This window comes from Sarcophilus harrisii, chromosome 2, assembly GCF_902635505.1.
Source record: "Sarcophilus harrisii chromosome 2, mSarHar1.11, whole genome shotgun sequence".
Lineage (NCBI taxonomy): Eukaryota > Metazoa > Chordata > Mammalia > Dasyuromorphia > Dasyuridae > Sarcophilus > Sarcophilus harrisii.
Window position 1 is genome coordinate 652,765,698 of NC_045427.1, and position 20,190 is coordinate 652,785,887.

Consider the following 20,190-nt stretch of genomic DNA (forward strand, 5'->3'; position numbering starts at 1 on the left):
AAGGCACACACTTTCTAATGGGGAAGAAAATGTACAAACAACTGTGAACAAAGAGGCTACACACTGGAGGCAGTTTCCGAGGGGAGGCACCAAAGGGGACTGAAAGAGGCCTCCGGGAGAAAAGGGAGGCTTCTAGTGAATGAAGTCGGCAAAGGAGGGAGAGACTTTCAGGAAAGGGGAACAGACAATGAAAAAGACCTGTAGCCAAGAGAGGGAGGGGCTTGTGGTTGGGAGCCAGGTCCCTAAATCACAAAGCACCTGCCGATAAGAGTGTAAGAGGACTTAGGGAGGGACAGGTGAGGAAGGACTCGATGCCAAATAGTGTCCTGCTGCAATAGGGAGCCAACGGCATTTACTGAAGGGGGCGTGGGCGTCAGAGCCAGCCGTGATGCAGGAAGCTCAGTCTGGTCGCTGAGTGAAGGAGGGGCCGGAGGGGGGAGAGCCTTAAGGCACACAGACCCTTCCCCAACAGGTATGAGTAGTGGGACCACACCCTGGGGGGAGGGGGAAGAGGGCACAGAAGAGAGATATTGCCAAAGGTAAAATGGACAAATCTTGGCAACCAGTTGGTTATGGAAGTGAGAGTTCAGAGTCCAGCTTGGAGGATGATGGGAAGATGTCGTGGCCTGGATAGTGATAGGAAAGACAGGGATGGGAGGTTGGGAGAAAAGATAATGGGTGTGTTGAGTCTGAGGCAATCATGGGTTATCCAGGCCGTTCCCAGGCACAAGGAAATGCAAGTCTGGGGGTCAGCAAGGGCTGGCTGAGATCAGAGGGGGAAGGTAACATCAATGGGAAGGTAGGACAGGTCCACAGGCAGGGAGTGGAAGGAGCAGAGCTTCCCAAGGAGACCCCCGAGGCAGGCAGGCAGCCTCAAGCACCAGGCCTGCCCTACCTAGGGCGTCAGAACCAGCCCAGGACTCTGGGCCTGCACCCACAGGTGCTGCTGGGACCGGCCGAGGACTGGGGCGCACTCCCCAGCTGCTCTGCTCTGTCAATGGGAAGGTTCCTTACAGCTTCAGAGCTGGTTTGGAGGATGGCAGGGACGTCCGTCCTTCCCTCGGACTCCCCTCCGATCCCTTGCCCTCTGTCCAAAGCTTCGCCAGCCCCGTGTGCTCTGCAGTGAGACTGGCTTCTTGAGGGCTGGTGGGCTAGGGATCCCGCCTTGGGAAGTAGGAGAGTGTAAGGTGAGGGGAGATGGGAGAAAGGGAAAGGCAACTGCACGGGGCCCCGGCCTGGCTCGTGAGGCCTTTGCTTAAAGGAGAAGGCAGTGATTCAAGCAAGAGAGTCCCTTCCCTGCCCATTCTAGACTGAAAGGTCCCTCCCCCTCAGCTCCTGCACTGAGCTCACGCTACTAAACATCCTTAAAGTCAGAGCTGGTGCTCACCGAGGCTCCGTGGCGAGACGTGAAGATTAGAGGCATGTTGGGAGCCACCATTTGTCAGCCCCTCTGACCCTGTGGGATGCACTCGGCAGCTTGCGGTTCCCCCTCTGCACCTGGATTCTTCACCAATAAAATGAAACAGGAAGAAGGGACAGAGACAGAGACAGAGAGACAGAGGGGGGGACAGAGAGACCAACAGACACACAGAGAGACAGACAGAAAGACAGAGAGACCAACAGATACGCACAGAGACAGACAGAGACAGAGGGTGAAATAAAGGTAAGCAAAAGTTACAACACAAAGAGAGACAAATAGACAGACACAGACACAGAGAGACAGACAGAGACAGAGGGTGAAATAAAGGGAAGCAAAAGTTACAACACAAAGAGAGACAAATAGACAGACACAGACACAGAGAGACAGAGACAGACAGAGACAGCGGGAGGGATGGAGAGAGGGAAGGAGGGACTAGATGATTAGCTTAAGGGCTCTTTTTAGCTCAAAAATGCTAGATTTCCCTGGAGTGCTTTTAGAGGAGTATGGGAATTTTCAGGAATCCCAGTCCAGAACGTGAGAGAAGGCAACCATGGGGTTCGGACACAATGGGAAGAGCACCCAAGGCTGCGGGTCAGAGGCCTGGAGTTCAAGGCTCTCCTCTGATACTTCCTAGGACACACTCTCCGGGAGGGCCCCACGTGTTTTATGAGTCCAACGGAAGGAAGGGGAAATGGGGAGAGGAGGGGGACAGAAGGAAGGCGCTAGATTGGCCAGGAGAACCCGGCCTGATCCCTGACGGTTGAGGAATCACAGAGCCCCTGAAAGGAATCGGAGGTAGCTTCTAGCCCACCTTTGGGGGGCAGGGCCCTACCTCTAGACTGAAATCCGATAACTGCCGCCCCCAACAAATCTGGTCAAACAAAAACTCTTCCACTCTCATGCTCTCTCTCCTCAGTGGAACAGAGCCAGCCATGGGCAGATGGTCAGAGACTGAGTCAGGTCACAAACGCGGGGGGCCGACGGTGAGGCGAGCGGCTCAGCCAGGGATGTGGGGCAGTGGGGGTTTGGGGGGCAGGGGAAGGCCGGGTGGCTGCCAGGGAGCTCTGGGCTTCCCAGCACCCGTGGCTCGGTGTCCTAGAACAATGCATTCCAGGGAGTCTTGAGCAAACAAGGACATGCCAAAATCTCTGACAAGTGGGGGGAAAAATGATTTTTTAAAAGGCGAGTTAGGACACATTTATCTGCGTATCACACACCGGCAACACCCACAGCACCTGATTCATGGGGGCATCGTGGCTCATATTTCTGGCCTTCTCCTAGTTCCTGACAACTTCCCAGGTCACCTTGCAACCTGTTTCGACTTGGCAGGGCCGGCTTTTTTCCTTTTCCTTCTCGCCAGCGAGGGCAGCCGCTAAACTCTCGGAGAATCCACTGTATTGTGCGGACGGAGACGTGCTTCTAAAACCAAGACTCTCTAGCTTGAATCACTGCCTTCTCCTTTAAGCAAAGGCCCCACGAGCCAGGCCGGGGCCCCGTGCAGTTGCCTTTCCCTTTCTCCCATCTCCCCTCACCTTACACTCGCCTACTTCCCAAGGCGGGGATCCCTGGCCCATCAGCCCTCAAGAAGCCAGTCTCACTGCAGAGCACATGGGGCTGGCGAAGCTTTGGACGGAGGGCAAGGGATCGGAGGGGAGTCCGAGGGAAGGACGGACGTCTCTGCCGTCCTCCAAACCAGCTCTGAAGCTGTAAGGAAAAGGCGCTTGGCACTGCCCTGACTAAGGGGATTGCACCAAAGTTCTCAGGTAGGTTGTGGGAAGCAGCCTCGAAGGCTTGAAGCCGTCCTGTGGGACTCCTGGCCAGGCCAGCTCCCTTCATCCTTTTGGGGCTGCAAGGGGGCTTTCCAGGAATCCCAAGTCTTAACCAGGAGAATGGGAGGGCTTCAAATGCAACAAAACCCAGATCCATTTGGCCCAATCCATTTCAAATCTCCACTAAGCTGGGCAAGATTATCCAGTCTGGTTTACGTCTATAGAAACGCTCTAGATCTGAAGCTGGAAGACCCCTAGAGCTAATCTAGTCTAATCCCTCCATGGGACAAAAGGGAAAACGGAGGCTCAGAAAACAAAAATGTCTTTCCTGGGACCATAAAGCAAGTAATCAAGCCAGGATCCATGACCACTTTCATAGTTCTTTCTATAATACCAAATTAACTGGCTAGACAGCTGGGGGGGAAGGGGGAGCTGCAGTGGATAATGCACTGGTCTGAGGGTCAGGAAGACCCTAAGTTCAGTTCAAACTTCAGAAAATTACTAGTTATGTGACTTTAGGCAAGTCACTTAGCTTATCTGCCTTAGTTTCCCTTTCTGCAAAATGTGAATAATAGTAGCACCTACCTCCCAGAGTTGTTAAAATGATAAAATATTTGCAAAGCAATTTGAAAACCTTAAAGCTCGACTCAAATATTAGATATTATTACTATTTAATTCAACAAGCACTTAGTAAGGGCCTACTATGTGCTAGTCAGTGTGTTAAGTGCTAGAGTTATAAACCACACACACACACACACACACACACACACACACACACTCTCTCTCTCTCTCTCTCTCTCTCTCTCTCACACACACACACACACACACACACACACACACACACACACATCTAACTTCAAGGAATCTATTTCCATTGTACCTGCTAGCACCTCACCTACTACAGAAGAGAATGGGGCACACATAAAGTGGTTTTATTTTGGACTTCTTCCAAGGAGGGTCATTAAAGTACTTTTAAAAAGAAAAGAAAGAAAAAAGGGAGGAGGGCTTCATTACAGAGCAATCCCATCAAAGAGACCCATAGAGCAGCCTAATGCAGGGCTTAGAGACTCCCCACCACTTGGGCTCCTTTGAAAGCAGGGGTTTGAGCCAACTGTTCTATCAGGAACTTTCCATCTCAAACCTCCTAGAATCCTGTGATCTTGTGACTTTGTACAAGTCACTTATCTCTGAGTCTCTAAAACAGAGAAATTTAAATCACAGGAGCAGTGTGAGGCTCAAATGCACTAAGACCCACAGAACACTTTGTAACCACAAAGCTATTGTCACTGCAAGCCGGGTGACTTTGCCAAAGGTCTCTGACCAGACAGACCCTTACTCTGGCCCAGGGAGCACGGGTGACTCCACCTCTGTGTGCTCTTCAGCCAGCATTGCCCTGGCTTGGAACCTCTGGCGGATTAAGGAAGACTCTCTCGTGGAAATATCACCTTGTTCACAATTCCTCCCAGAGGAGCTTTGGATAAAGTTGATGGTTGTGTTCCAATAAACAAGGAACCCTTCTTTCCCAATACTGGCCAAAGGCAAAGTTTGCCATCCCCTGTCACAGAAACCGAAGATCTCTAACGGCCGAGTGTCCCAATCCCAGCTACAGACCACCGTGAATCAGAGCCAAAGGTCACTAGAGCCATGGCATCCTACGGGTAGGGCACCCATAGTGCTCGGCAGCACGGTCCCAGAATCCTTCAGTGGCCCTCAAATGGACTGTAGCTATTACTGAGGAAACCGACCCAGTGGACTTTCCAGACTGCCGGGACCGTGGATGCATCCCGCGACATGGCAACGGGGCAGAACGGGGAGGCCTCCATCGGTTCCCAGGTGACCCGTCCCAAGAGGATGCAGATTCTAGCAATGAAAGAGGCGCTCTAACTTTAACGGGATTTTAAAAAATCAGGACTGCAAATAAAAAGAAAGATTCGATACTCAAACATATAAAGGAATGTGACTATAAAAGTCTCGCAAGTAGAATCTTTATTATTAGCCCAAGCAAACAGGGACCACAGAAAGCTGCCAAAGAACTGCTGCAGGGAGTGTTCAGATCAAGGCAAAGGCGAGATTCGAGTGACCTCATTAAACTTACCTGCATTTCATTTCCTACATTCAGGGCCAAACCAAGTTACTCTGGGTACAGACAGATCCAGTTTCTCCAAGTAAAAGCTGAAAAAATTTAACTCACTCTGCCTCTTCTGTAGAGCTGCAAACTAACTCACAACATGAGCTTTCCATTCTTCCTCTGGAAAAATAACAAGACACCGGAGACCGCTAAACACGAGATTTGGGGAGTCCCTCGCCAACAATTCATAAGATACATCAGCTCTCACCCCGCTCCGGGCACCTCGAAGCTGCTGAATTGCTTCCGATTTGCCTCGCTCTGCTAAGTCTCAAAGCGTCTTGAGAGTCCCTCACACATTTGAAGCTGGATGGCCTGAGTTCCAACAGATTGATGAAACCCTTACAAAAGTACTATTTGCAAGGAAGCAGAATCATTTTGGAGACACTGCACCGGAAATAGATTAGCCGTGTGGAGAAACTCCCTAACGGTGCGAGGTATGGCAAAGTGGCCTCGGCTGCCTCTGGAGGTCACGGGCTCTCAGGCACCAGAGACCCACAAGTCAGATAGATGATGGCAATGATTTTCCTCATTCATGTAAAGGTTGAACTCGGTGGCCACTGAGGATCCTTCCAACTCCCAGAAGCCACCAGCAGGGACTTGCAGTGCATTTTCTGCTTCCATGGCTGTTTGGAATTATACAAATAAGTGACCGAAATGTCAATACCTCAATGATTCCCCTACCAAGCTGATATACCATGGGGGTCATCAATAAGATAAGGATGACACAGTCAGTCAGTGTCCGAGCCTGGATTTGTCCTCAGAGTTTTCCGAGTTCAGGGCTGGCATTCTAACCACTGAGCCACCCAGCCGCCTCCAAAAAAAGAAAAGCCAGAAGTAGGATCCACACTCAGGGTCCCGAGGGAGCTGCTGACCTAGGACAGCAGACAGGGAAGAAGAGGGGTATGGTAAGGAGGAAGCCAGAAGGCCCCAAAGCCAGCACAAGGTAGCCGGAGCCAAAGGGAGAAGCACAGATAGGGCCACCTCAAGCTTGGCAAACTGTCAGCAGAAACTCGAGACCAGGCTCTCCTCCGGAAGAAACGAGCTGCCAGCATTTGTGCACTTAAGTCTCGGCTCCAGAGTCCCTAAATGGCTTCAGAGAGGGCACCCTGAGCAGTCTGATCCGTTTAGTTTTTAAAAGAAAACCAACACTGAAATTCCCAAGAAGAGCTGAACAGGCAACACTCAAACTATGCTGAAAAGGCCTGCTGGGGAAACTAGCTATAATCTGATAGGCAAACGCGAGGGCTTCTTCCTCAAAGGACACCAGTGGACTCATCTGGGCAGCGGGGTTTTATTTTAAACCCAGCAACAAGTTTTCTAGTGAACAAATACGCGACCCACCAACCACCTCTCGTGTTGAAAGCGGAAAAGGTCTTTCAAAATCCACCAAGAGAAAATCCCGCTCATCCCTCGGCCTGTGGGACAAGACTCCCGCTCGCCTCCTTCACTCGGCCCAGAGCAGAGAAAATCCCGGCCCGTCCCTTGGCCTGTGGGACAAGACTCCCGCTGGCCTCCTTCACTCGGCCCAGAGCAGAGAAGCAATCTGTCTTGCCTCCTCCAGACCTAATGAGCAGAAAATGCCCCCTCTCCACAAAGACCCAGCAACCCCTGTTTCAGACGGAGGAGGGAACCCCAGCAGCCACGGAGTCCAGTTCAACCATATTTTGGGTGAGTCTTAAACTTCCCCAATCCTTCCTGCGCTCTACTGACTAGAGTGGGACTTTCAAATGGGGGAAACTGAGTCACGAGGTAAATAAACGGATTCTACTGTCAGACAAGCCAAAGGGATTTAAAATCACAGCAGGAGTTTCTGATAAAAATTAGTGGTCGGAGCTAATTAACTCGGAAGCCATCTCGGGCATTTCCCAGGCACTTTGGCCCTGTTCAAATGATCCTGACTTTTCCATGCTAATGCCGGGGGTGGGAGGGAGAAGAAAAATGTATCTAAAAAGTTTCCATTGGCTCCCAGATGCCCAAAGCCCTTCCCCAGGAGGCTAAGAAGTTGCCAAAATAAGTTACAAATCAGAGCCTGCACTTTCTTCTCCCAGTGATACACTCACCACTGAGCAACCAGGAAGCCACGGGATACAAAGTAACCTCCAGAAGGGCGGGCTGATTCCTGGGGCTGACAGGCCTGCAGCATCCAGGGAGGAAGCTGAGCACAGGGGGCCTTCCAGGCTGGGGGGTCAGGCGGGTCTTTCCCAGGCTGCCGTCCCCTCTTTCCCCAAACCGCCCAGAGACCTTCCCCTCAGCTACCTCCTCCCTCACCTCCTCCACACTTCCCCTCACCTCCTCCACCCCCGTTTACACTGGAGGTAACTGGCTTGTCCCTAATTATTTCCGTGTGGTCTCCCCCTTAGCACATGAGCTCCATGAGATCAGGGGCTATTTTTTGTCTGCCTTTGAAATCCCAAATTTGTGTCTGACATGCAGTAGGCACTTAATAAATGCTCGGCCAATAACTGATGAGGAGGAAATCCTCATGTTGGTTATTTCAGGAAAAATAAGCCAAACTTCTCTAGGCTTAGGCCCTCCAGCACGACAGAGGGGAGCATGAAGCACTTCGGAGGAGGTTTAGGATTAGATTCTCCCCGCCAAGGGCAGGCCCCAGCCCCACGTGCTGAGCCTGCTCAGAGGGAGGACCCACGGGTGACCTGTGCTCCCTCACCCATGGGCTGCTCTGGCTTGGAGGGAGGAGACCGGCCTGGCAGCAGCCTCCTGGGGAGGTCTTAAGTGCAAAGAGCCCCAGCTCAGCTGGGCCTCCAGAATAAGGAAAGGCTCAAGACTACAACAGTTATTAAGCACCTACTATTTGTAAATGTACCATTTGCCACACTAGGCTGAGAGCAGGTCTCTGCCCTCTGACGCTTAGAATAGAGGGAGGAAAGTGGACAGGGGGGATCCCCAGCCAGTAATCTACGCACAGCATGGGGGGGAATGGGCTCGGTCTGCCCTTACAAGTGTGCGGTCCAGAAGGGACTGTAAGCGTTCCTGTGAAAGCTGGCCCCGGTCCAATGTGTTGGGTGGGAGCTCTAGTAACAAGGCCAGGAACCCTAAACCTAAGCAAGAACAACTAGAAATAAACCCAGATACTGCCCTCCTCTTATCCGCCATCCTGCTCCGAGATGCGCCAAGGAAGGGATTGAGGCGCTGCTTCAAGGGACCAAAGGGGGCAGAAGCCGGTTCTTTTCGGCAGCTTCAGGATGTGTGAGTTCATCCGGGAGGGTTCTTACAGCAGCCATCGGGGCCTCCTCCCTTTATACTCTCTCCCTTGATGACCTCAACAGCACCCAAGGGTTTAATTAAAATCTCTCTCAGCAGCACCCAAACCTCTATATCCAGCCCTAGGCTTTCCCCAGAGCTCCGAGCCTACATCACAAACTCCTCCTGGACGTCTCAAACTGGCTCTCCTAGAGCTGCCTCACACTCAGTGTGTCCAAAATAAGACTTGCTTTCTCCTCCCCCCCCCAACCTTCCCCTCATCTAGACTCCCCTCTCCCTCACCAAGTCCCCTCAGTCCTTCCAACCCCCCACATCTTCCAATCCCCCCCCTGTCCCCTCAGTGAGCCAATGTTACTGCTTCTAACTGCGGCTCTTCCACCCAATCACTTCTCCCCACCCACAGGTCACTCACTCCCTTAGTTCAGCCCCTCATCAGTTCTCACCTAGAGATGGCAAAAATGCCCCCCCCCCAGGCTCTTTCCCCCCCAGTCCATCCTCCAATCAATCTCATAACTGATTCTCCTGATTTGACTACGTGGCTCTCCTAATCGATATCAATTTCAGTGGTTCTTGTATCTCTAAGATAAAGCCTTCTGTTTACTTTCTAAAATCCTCCACAACCTGGCCACGTCTGCCTTTCCAAATTCATTTATACGCTGCTGTCTCCTCCAGCCTCCCCCCATCCCTCCCAACACGCACTCTGCAAGTCAGTCAAACGAATCTTCCTTCTGTTCTTCCCACATGGCTCCGTCTCCCACCTCTGCTTTTGCACTGGACACCCCCATGTCTGGGATGTACGTTCTGCTGATCCCTCCTTCACCGAATCCCGGCCTCCCTTCCCGGCAAGGCCCGAGCACCACATTGTGCCAACTGGCAGTGCTCCCCCAATTAGCCTGTATTTAACTATCTGGAATTTATTTGCATTTATTCTTTATGTTTATTCTGTGCATGAATATATATAATCTGTGTATACAGACACACACACAAATGTAAACTTCTTGGGAGTGGGATGTTTCATTTACTATATTTGCATCCCCAGCACCTATTCCCATGTGCAGTATACAGTCGGTGCTTAATAAAGGCTGGTTCCTTGCATTTATCACCATGTGGCCAGCTGGGTACCTCTCTAAATTTAGCCTTTAATGTTCTGTCCCTCGTGAGGGCTGCCCTAGAAGCACCTCCACTCAGACCAGAGCTGCCAGAGCTCCCAAGGACCCGGAGTCACTCCCATGCAGGCAAATATAACTCTAAACTCAAAAGCACTCAGTTCAAAAGATGGGTTTGTTCCATCCCAAAGGGCAGATTCCCCTGCTCACGGCCCCTGCACCCACCTCACTGTCAGAAAGGGAAGCCTGAGCAGGCCGCTGGGCTGTTCTCGGGGACCCCCGGAAATGGCTCCCCCAAGACTACACACTCGCCCCCCCCCCCTCCCTGGGACATCTTCCTCTCGCAGATCTGAAACAAGTTCGGGGCTCCCCCCTCCTTTTGTGAGCCCAGAGCACGCCAAGTTCCTGTCCGCTGAATGATTGGATCTGATTATTAGATTACTTCGAGCACGTAAACAAAACCTGATATTGAACAAAATTGTGGCGAAGGCATCATAATGCCACTGACTTTACAAAATGGGAACTACAACCAACGACCCCAAAAGCTGGAAAAGATCTTCTCAATCTGGTAAGTGGAGACTTGGATGGGACTAAGGACGGGGGCAGGAGCATCCGACAGGTAAGGAAGAAGCATTTTTTTTTTTTAAGAAATGGGTTTCTTTCTCTCTTTTTTTAAATAAAAGGTGCACCAAAGCTCTCTGAATGAGCAAAAGCTTTCAAACGAATTACCCACGTTCAGATCAGGAAGCCCAGAGCTCCAGAACCCCCCGGACATTTCTCCATCCGAGCTGAGCATTAACAAGACTAAACAAAATTTCCCCTTTGAGATAAAACAGGACCCAGGCAGGGCCTCCATCTAGTAAACACAGCAACCTTCACTTCAGGGCAAACTCATGCAAAACCAGGATAACCACTGACAACCATCTTGGCTTCAGCCTTCCTGAAGCCATCTTTTCTGTCCTCAGCCCACAGAGCCCGGCTAGGAGGCAGCCAAGGTGGGGGCGGCCAAGGTGGGGGCGGCGGGGGGCACGGGAGGGGAAGTCTATTTGGGAGGGAAGGAGAAAAGCAAACTCAGGGGTGACCTAGTGATCCATTCTTGGGCCAAAAGCCTGCCATGCTTTCAATCTCAGCAGAATGAAGTGATGGAAACATTCCCTCCATTCACCTGGCCTCCCTTACACTCAAGGTCCCCGGGGCTCTGACAGAAGGGCCTAGGGGAGGGTACAGTTTCCAGGCTCAGTCTTCGGGGGCCCTGGAGGCCCTGGCCACGTGAGCTGCAAGTTCCCTAGTGCAGGCCAGGCAGAGAACAGGCCAGATTCCCATCCCACTGATCCTTAACCCAAGAGGAAATTCTACAAGGTGGAATCTTTGAAATGCAAACTCCTGGAAGGTTCTTCCCGAGCTTTCTCCGCTGCGCCTTGAGACACCCCTGCAGGGCTTCTTTCCATCTCTCCCTCCTCTGTCATTCCTAAGCCTTCTGCTCTCCTCCTCCTCCTCCCCAAATAAACAGGCCGGCCCTTCAAAACTTTGCCAACCAGTGAAACATTTCACTTTCTCCAGATGCTGCTGGGGGAAATTGTCCCTCCACTCCCCATCTCCCTTCTCCTCCCTCTCTCCCCCCTTTCCTTATCACTCCCTCACATCAAGATGTGTTTTCTAAGGAACCTTTCTTGCCAGCAGAAAGCTGTTTGACCATTTCTTGCTCTGCATTCAATTGTAGATCTCAAAGCAACTTTTAGACAAGAACTAGCATTGCCACAGACAAAGTTTCAGCAAAGTTAAGAAGAGCGACATCAAGAAATGGGCCTGCAGGGCCAATGGGCTTATGATAGAGAGAGCCATCTGCACCCAGAGAGAGGCCTGGGGACTGAGGGTGGCTCACAGCCCAGCATTCTCACTCTTTCTGTTGCTGTTCGCTTGCATTTTGTTTTCTTTTTTTGTTTGTTTTTGATCTGATTTTTCTTGCGCAGCAAGAATTGTATAAATATGTGTACATATATTGGATTTAACGTGTTTAACATATATTGGATTACCGGCCATATGGGGAGGGGGTGGGGGAAGGAAGGGAAAAGTTGGAACACAAGGTTGTGCAAGGATCAATGTTGAAAAATTATCCAGGCATATGCTTTGAAAATAAAAAGCTTGAAAGAAAGAGAGTGAGTAAAAGGGGGGGAAGGAAGGAAAGGAAGGAAGGAAGGAAGGAAGAGAGAGAGAGAGAGAGAGAGAGAGAGAGAGAGAGAGGAGAGAAGAGAGGAAGAAGGAAAGGAAGGAAGAAGAAAAGGAAAGAAAGGAAGGAAGGAAGGAAGGAAGGAAGGAAGGAAGGAAGGAAGGAAGGAAGGAAGGAAGGAAGGAAGGAAGGAAGGAAGAAGGACGGACGAGCCTGGATGCCAAATTTTCACAAGAGACTATGTCCTAAAATAGAGTTGTTTGGTAAAGAGAATGACTGCGACAAGAAGGTAAGTCATATTCCAAGATCAGAGACTGAGAACTAGAAGGGATTTCAAGGCCATCCAAACCAAGCCACCATTTTACAGCTGGGCAAACTGAGGCCCTGAGAAGTCACCTGTACCAGGGAGTAAGAAGCAGAGCTGGATGGGACAGACAGGCACAGTCTCAGCCTTTAAACCTAGCTCCGAAGAGAAGAACAAACTGCTTTTGAATCCAGACATGTAAGCAGTAGGACCATTAGTCAGAGTGATGTAAATCACCCTGCCCACTCTGGAAGGAAAGGTCTCTGGGCACAGAAGATCTCTGGCTTGGCCCCAAGCTCTGCACCCAGCACTGCCGAGGCCGGGTAATCCAGGCCAGGCCCTGCCACACAGGACACAAGGACTCTATACAGACAGCCCACATGCGCTCCAAAAGAGGCAGGGGAAAGGGAGAGAAGGGGACGGCAAATCGGAAAGTTCCCCCTTCGGGAAAGTCCATCAGGGCCTCTGGCCAAGGAGTGGGAGGCTCTGAAGGGCAGGGCACTTTTCAGAGTGCCCCCTATTCAGGAGGGGAATCATGGCCGCCTCAGGAGCAAGCAAGGGAGCAGCAGAGTTGGGCAGACCAGGATGGGCCCAGCTGAGCCAGACCAGGCCAAGGTGAGCCAAGACGAGATAAGCTAAGCCGGGCTGGGGTTAGTAAGCTGAGCCGGACTGAACCGGGCCGAGCCGGGCCGGGCCATACTGAGCTGACTCGAGCTGGGCTAGACCAAAAAGCCAGACCGAGCTGAACTGGGCCGAACCAGGCTGGCCCAGACTAAGTCGAGCCAGACCAGGCTGAGCCCAGCCGAGCCGGGCCAGCCCGGGCCAACGGAGCCAAGCCCCAGGCAGGCATGAATGCTGGCAAGGAAAGGGCTCTTTCAACAGAGATGAAGAATGTGAGTGAAAACGGAGACACGGCCAAAGCAGCAAAATCCAGAGCACCTCCAAGCTGCAGATTTCTCCCTGAGCCCAGTGCAAAATAACAGCACCTCTCCGGGCTGCAAACGCTGGTGATTTCACCAGAATGCCCGCTTGCTGGAACAATTAGAGCCTCTCTCCACATCTGGTTTCCATCTAAACCTGGAACTTGTTTTATCAGCTTATTACATAACAAATGATGCCGCCAGGTTTCTTTTGTTACACGCTGGAAAGGTGTGCAGTGGCGGCCTGTTTTCTTTGGCCATTTTACTTGTTTGGGCTTTTGTTTCTGCTTTTTTGGAAAAGATGTTTTTAGGCTGCAGAGAAAACACATTTATTGAGCTTGAAATGATCATTCAGCTGCCCTCCCTTCAGCTGTAGATAATATCAAGGATGAAGCAAAATCTTTTTCCTCCGGATTTCGAGTCAGAGAAGCTGGTTCAGAAGTTGGGTCTGTCATTTACTACCCTGGTGACTTTCTGAACTCAGTTTCCCCATCTGTAAAAAGGGAGGATGAGACTCAATGACCTCCAAAATCCCTTTTCAGTTCCAAAGCCTCACGTGAACACCACGCTGCTCTCCAGCATCCTCTGCTGCCTAATCCCAGAATGGTCTCCCAAGAAGGCCCATCTCTCTGCTGCCTCCTGAGAGGAAGTTGAGCCCCAGACTGAAACAGATGGCACAGCAACACCAGAAGTCGGAGCATCTGAGTTTTGAAAGACATATTAGAGAGAATCCACTTGAAGCACCCTACTCTTGAAAGCACCAGAGGTAACGTTTCAAAGAGGCGCCAGCTTTCCTCGATTTAGGGTTGGACAGTTAGTTGCTTGGTTTTTTGCATAAGGACTGGAACGAGCTGTTATATTACAAAAGCTGATTCTCTCTCTTAAAGGGAGAACAGAGAAACTGAGTCACAGATCTCTTGGCCAAGCCGATGATAGGTGGGAGAGCTACTGTTTGAATAGACAGACTTGGCTCATCCAAGTGAACTCTAGTTTCAGCCAGCAGTTACAATATCAGCTGTTATCACCAAATTGTTTTGTTTTAAGATAGAGATAAAGGCAGAATATCACCCCAGCCTCCCAGGGAGGAAAAAACAGACTCAGGCAAACACATCAAGGCTTCAACCTTAAGATCACCTTGTTGCATGGAACGCCTCTTCTCCCCCACTCCTTTGGGGGGGGGGGCAGCAGAAAAGGCATTGGCCATTATGGAGAAAGACCCAGACAACTCTCCTTCCCTATTTGGGTTTAGAGAAGTCAATCGGATCAGGGCTCTAAGTTCCACAGAGCTGGTGACAGCGGGGCACCCACCCTGGGTGGAATAAACACCAGGTCCCTGTGGGAATGAGGCGGAAAGGCTGAAGAAGTATGAGCCTGAAGGTGTCCATTCTCTCCGACAAAAAAGGATGGCCAGTATGGACAAATGTTGCTGGTTCCTGTTGTCCTCCTGACCAAACTGGCGTGTGTGTGTGTGTGTGTATGTGTGTGAGAGAGAGAGTGAGTGTGTGTGTGTGTGTGTGTTGTGTTGTGTGGAGGGGGGATTAGGAGGCAAATGTTGCTGGTTCCTGTTGTCCTCCTGACCGTGTGTGTGTGAGATGCGGTGTGTGGAGGGGGGTTAGGAGTCGAGTAAGGTTCCTTAAACAAGAGCAATTCTGGCTCACAATTTACTGCTGAAGTGCTCCCGGTAAATGAAAGCAGAAGCTGGTCAACTTGACATGCTTTTCCAGCAATCTCTCAGTTTCGGTTAACATGCAAACTTCTCCCCGGAGGGAGATTTCGGAGACTAGCAATTACTTCCACCCTCCCAAGCACTGGAGGCTCACTCGGGGTGCGCAGGCCGGGATCTCCAGGCCGTGTTTGCCCCAGACTGCTTTTCCCTCCCTGGAGGTTGCAGTGATATCCTGCTTTTCTCTGGGGCTCAGGCCAGGGGCCTCTGGCTTCTCCAGGCTGGGGCAGTGGCTAGCACCGGGAAGCCAGGTCCTTGGAAGTTTCCCCACGTGCTCCAGGCACCCTCCACCAGAAGGGGCTCCTCCAGGGAGGGTAGAGTGGCATTCCCACCACTCCAGCAGTCCGTTACACACACACACACACACACACACACACACACACACACACACACACAGTTTTCTAACTGTCCCCAGCTGGGGAGAGCTGGGCTTTGCCCTTCTGCAGGGAGTGGCGAGCTGGGAGCCGCTGGCCTGGCACCCACAGGTGGGGAAGCAGCCGGGCCGGAGCTCCCCCGCGCTGCCAGGGCCACTTCTTCCCCAGTCCGGACTCACAAAGCATGTAATGTAACGTACGCAACACTGGCAGCGTAGCCTATAGGAGGCAGAATACCATCCATCAAACGCTGCAAAGAGCCTTTCTTTGTTCCCCATCTTTCTAAGTACAGTATGTGCTAATTAACCCGGCTCCACTCGGGGAGGCACTGGAAGAGTTACCGGAGAAACCCGAGCCTCCCTCCGGCCAGCCCAAGGAGCCAAAGCAGGCAGCGCCAGCGGCCGCCCGCGCCGCCCCCTCTGCCCCCGCTCCTCGGCAGCATCGGCCCGGAACTCGGCGTCGTCCCCGGCGTCTGCGCCCGGGGGTCCTGCGCTAACGTGCGCGGGACCCCAGAGACCGGGCAGCGCCGCTGCCCACGCCCTCCGCAGCCCACGGCCGCTCCCCCGGGACTGCCAAACGCAGGAGGGGCGGCGAAAGGGGGATTTCCCCGGTGCCCCCCGGGCCGTACCCAGCAGCCGAGCGGCAGAGCAGAGCGTGCGAGTCAGCGAGCCGCCCCCTCCCCCAACCCCGCCTCCACCGCCCCACTCCCGCGTGGAACCAAAATAAATGCACGCGAAGCCAGGCGGCGAGCACGCCTCCCGCTACCCCGGCCTCCCGGGCGCGGGCGGCAGCGCGCGGCCCCAGCCTCCCGTGCCCCCGGCCCGCCCCGGGCACGCGTAAACTTAGGCAAACAAAAGAGTTGTCTGCCGCTAAATCGGAAACTTTGGGGCGAGCCGCCCGGCGCCGCGGGGACCCCCGAGCGGGCTGCCGCGTCCGGGCCGCCGCCTGGGCTCGCTTTCCCCGGCCGCCGTGCGCTCCGCCGAGCCCTCATCCCGGCCCGGCCCCTCTGCCCCCCACGGGCTCCGCTCCCCGGCGGCGCCGCGCGCGGACAAAAAGCCAGAGGGGAGCGAGCGAGCGCGGCCGGAGCCGGCCCGGAGCCCGCGGGGTCCGCGCGCCCGGCTCGCTCGGACACATTGTAACAATATCTGTCTGCCCCGGCAGGGCCAGCCCACTGGCGGCGGCGGCGGCGGCGGCGTGGGCCCGGGCCGCGGGAGCAGGGCGCGGGGCGCAGCCGCTCGGAGCGGGTCTTACTCTGGCTCGGGCGAGCTCCCGCGGCGGCGGCGCGGATCCCCTCGGGAAGTTGGCGGCGGCGGGCGCGGGGCGGCGGGAGCCGAGAGCAGCTGCGCTTTGTAGCGATCTGCGAACGGGGAGGAAATAGACTTGTCACTTCCTGAACTGTTCGCAACTAGTCCCTTTAAAAGGCGCTCACCCAGAGGGCAGGGCCGGGCCGCGCCGCGCAGTGCCGGGCCGCGCCGCCCCCGGGCTTGGCCCCGCCGGGCCGGCCGCTGCCGCGGGGCTCCTGCTGCTGGGGGTCCTGCTGCTGCCGCCGCTGCTGCTGCCGCTGCTGCTGCTGCTGCTGCTCCTCCTGCTGCTGCCGCCGCCGCTGGTCCTCCTCCCGCTGCTGCTGCTGCTGCTGCTGCTGCTGCTGTCGCTACTCCCACCTCGGCCGCCGCCGCCCCCCGCCCCCGCCCAGCCCCAGCCCGCCCGCTCTCTGCCGGCCCGGGGCTCCGAGGCGCGGCGGCGGCGGCGTGTGGCCCGAACCCACGGGGGCGTGTGGGCATGGACGCGTGTGTCGGGCTGTGCGCGTGTGTGTGCGCGCACGGAGCCTCCAGTGGGCGGGGGGCGGGCGGGCTGGGAAGCGGCAGCGCGTGGTGTGCTGGGGGCTGGCTCTGCTAGAGGGCGTCCTGAGAAAGGGGCCGGCGGCTCGGACTGCCCCGCAGGGGAGGGCGCGGGGCCCACCCGCAGTCCCGGGCCTGCTTCCCCGCCCACCTGCCCAGGTGAGAGCGCCCCGGGATGGGCCCCGGCCCTCCGCCCTCCCGCGCCACCACCGCGCCCCGGCCCTCCTCAGCCTCCGCCGCCAGCTTGGGGGGTTGGGGGTGGGGGGTGGGGGTGTTGAAGTCGCCGTTGATCCCAAAGTTTATTTCCGTTTATGGGGAGAAGGGGAGGGCGAGGGATTGTGGGTGCATTGTTCCTTTAGAAAAAAAAATGGCTCTTTTCCTAACCTAGAGGGCCTGGAATGAAATAAAAGAACGGGTCCTTGGGCGGCCACATCCCAAATCCACTCAGCTGCTTAAGGGAGGCTTGGCGGTTGCTAAGCAGAGGCCGGCGGTGTTTGGCTCGGCAACTTGGGATGTTGACTTTAGTTCAGGAATGCCCCCCACCCCCCTGGAATAAGCCTCGTGTTCATTGTGCTCCTTACCTGGGGGGGTGGGGTGGGGGGGAGAGACTTGGATTGCTTTCCTTCCTTAGCCAGCCGAGGCCAGGATTTCTTCTCTCTCCTTCTCTTTGGTCCTTTAGGTGACCTTCACTTTCTCCCCTTTTGCTTCCCCCCAAAAGACTTCACATTTCTGGAGAAATGGGCTTCCTAAAAGTGCCAGATTTTTCAGCGTCCTCCCCCTTCTTGCTTTGTTCCCTCGTGCCAAAAAAACAAAACACCTCATTACTTCAGATGGACGGTGTCTGAGCCATTTGAATGGGCCTAGTGATAAATCAAGAAACTTTCTTGTTGCTTCTAGGAACATTTAATTGGTTTTAATCCAACGTTTCAATCCCCAGCATCAAACATCAATGAACTTCTTGAGTTCGGGCGCACTCAGGAAACGCTTCGATTTCATGGCTATTGCCGAGATATTGAAGTTTTTGATCACACTGGGCCCATTCTTCCCAGAGTGCCTCAGCCCATGTCCACTTTCACACCCAGCATGGCCCACTCCAGCCAGTTCTGCTGGGAGATCAGGGAGGACTTCCCATCTCTGGATCTACTCATTAGGCCCATTCTTCCCAGAGAGCCTCAGCCCATGTCCACTTTCACACCGAGTGTGGCCCACTCCGGCCAGTTCTGCTGGGGATCGGGGAGACTTCCCATCTCTGGATCTACTCATTTCGAGTGGAGAAGACCAGAAGGGACCCACCGATCTTAAGAAAGCCAAGACCAGTTGCTGTGCTTCAGGCTCAGATCTTGGCAGCATCGGCACTTACCTATATGCCGTTGCGTTAAAAATGTTCTCAGAATCCAAGCTTGGGCTTTGCAAATGCTTCCATGCGTGGAGTCCAGAACAAGCCGGGCAGCTGATCCACTCAGGAACACGGGTACTTATTGACAAACATCAGGGCTTCCTTGCTGCTGTCCCATCACCTCCCTGCTCTGCCACTCACTGCCAGAAAGAGCCTTTTCATTAGGAGGCTGATAGTGACTCCTGCTGGCAAACAACGGCCATCAGGTCCCCTGAAATGGGCTGCTTTGGGAGGCCTGCAAGCACTAGTAGGTTTCCTGTTTGTTTCCTTTCTTCTGAGCAGTCTTGTTCTCACACATGTGCAGAGAGGGCCACGGCCCCTCCCGGCACACCCTGTTGTTCTGGACCTTCTGGAGAAGAGCTCGTCAGTCCCACTGCACTAGTTAACAACTTTGTAAGATGGGCCACACAGAGAATGATGGGTAATTCCTATTTCTGGGGGGATCTGAGCCCTCTACTATCCGGTGTTCCCATATAACACAAACCGCTGTGGCTGCCTTCTATCCTATGGCATACCTCCTGTGAAATCCTGCTCAGAGCTAGCACCCACGCTCAGAGGTGGGCCTGGGGTGGGCTAGAAAACTTCAGAAATGGGCGTGACATCAGGAGCATCCAGCCAGCTCCAGGGAAAGAGGCTCTCTGGGGAGTGAGGGGATTTTTTCAGCCACGACAACTACAAAAGTCCAGCAAAAGAGGAGTTCCAAACTATCAGCATCCAGATGGGAATTCAGTCAGTGGCTACATTTTGAAGCATTAGAAACAGTATGGGGATCCCTTCGAAGGACAAGGCCGTCTGTTTCCCTTCAGCCCATGGCTTCATCAAAAAGTGGAGCAGCAGAGCTAAGATACAGCCCCCAGCCTCTAAAAGCAAGTTGATAGGGGAGATCCTTAAGGCAGTTTCCCCTCTTTATTATGAATCCATACTCCTGTGGGTGCATTGGGGTGATTACCCCAAATTACACCTTCCCGATACAATAAAATAGGGTTCATTCAGTCATCAGACCCCATTCGGACCTCCATCCCTGGGTGAAGATGGAGGAAGCATTACAATCTTCACCATAGCCTCAGAGTTGTGGAGGGAAAAAGAATTACAAAAAAACACATAAACATATCCTGAGAAACAGCGGGCAATGAAACATGGCCATTCTGGAGGAAGGCCCAGCCAAGTGGACCTTGTATGGACAGGCTAAGCAAAGGTTCACTAGGGTCAACCTGAACTGAGGGAGGCAAAGCACTGAAAGGCAACAAAAGGGACCCTTTTGTAGCTGGATGAATCTGTTTCTGTTTCTTTAGAAGAAATAAATCCAAAGCTCCCAAAGCAGAGAGCCAGATCTCTCGATGTTCAGTTTGTCCCTCATTATTAATGAGCCAGACTGACCCCTGCAGCCCTGGTCTGGGAAGGAGCTCAACACCGCTTGTTCAACAAGAGGAGTTCCTCCCAGAACTGACCCCCGATTCCAGGGATCGGATGAGCTGGATCTGCACACCAAGGACATGCAGGTGCCCGAGAATTAATGAACCCCTTCGCCTTCCCTCTGTTACTGCCAGTGTCAGTCACATTTCACACGCCACTTTTTACATCGGAGAGGGCTCTTTTTCAAAAGCAGAACCTTGATAAATGGCTCATGATGGATTATGAGATGACAGACACAGCCCAAGCTTTCCGAGACAGTTTCTGTGATAACCGGCTACTGGGAACAGAGCTAACTTCATGGAGGGAAATTGGAAGCACGGCTGTAGAGAGAACTTGACAATCAATCTTATGAGAAAGGCTCTATTTTGGGAGTTGGCTGTTCAGGAAGGAAATGTTCCCTGTGGGGCCTC

At 53.5% G+C, this 20,190-nt stretch overlaps 1 protein-coding gene across 2 annotated transcripts in view; it reads right to left on the bottom strand.

Moving 5' to 3' along the window:
* The window catches only part of FAM53B (family with sequence similarity 53 member B), a 69,726-nt gene extending 53,113 nt beyond the window's left edge, over nt 1-16,613 (bottom strand). The window contains exon 1 of one of the 2 annotated variants that reach the window (XM_031956998.1): nt 16,563-16,613. The gene's annotated coding sequence lies outside the window, so the exon portion shown is untranslated. Of the gene's footprint in view, nt 1-16,384; nt 16,440-16,562 lie in introns of those variants that run through there. The other variant, XM_031956997.1, reaches the window with a different exon arrangement.
* Between the last annotated feature and the right edge of the window lie 3,577 nt (nt 16,614-20,190).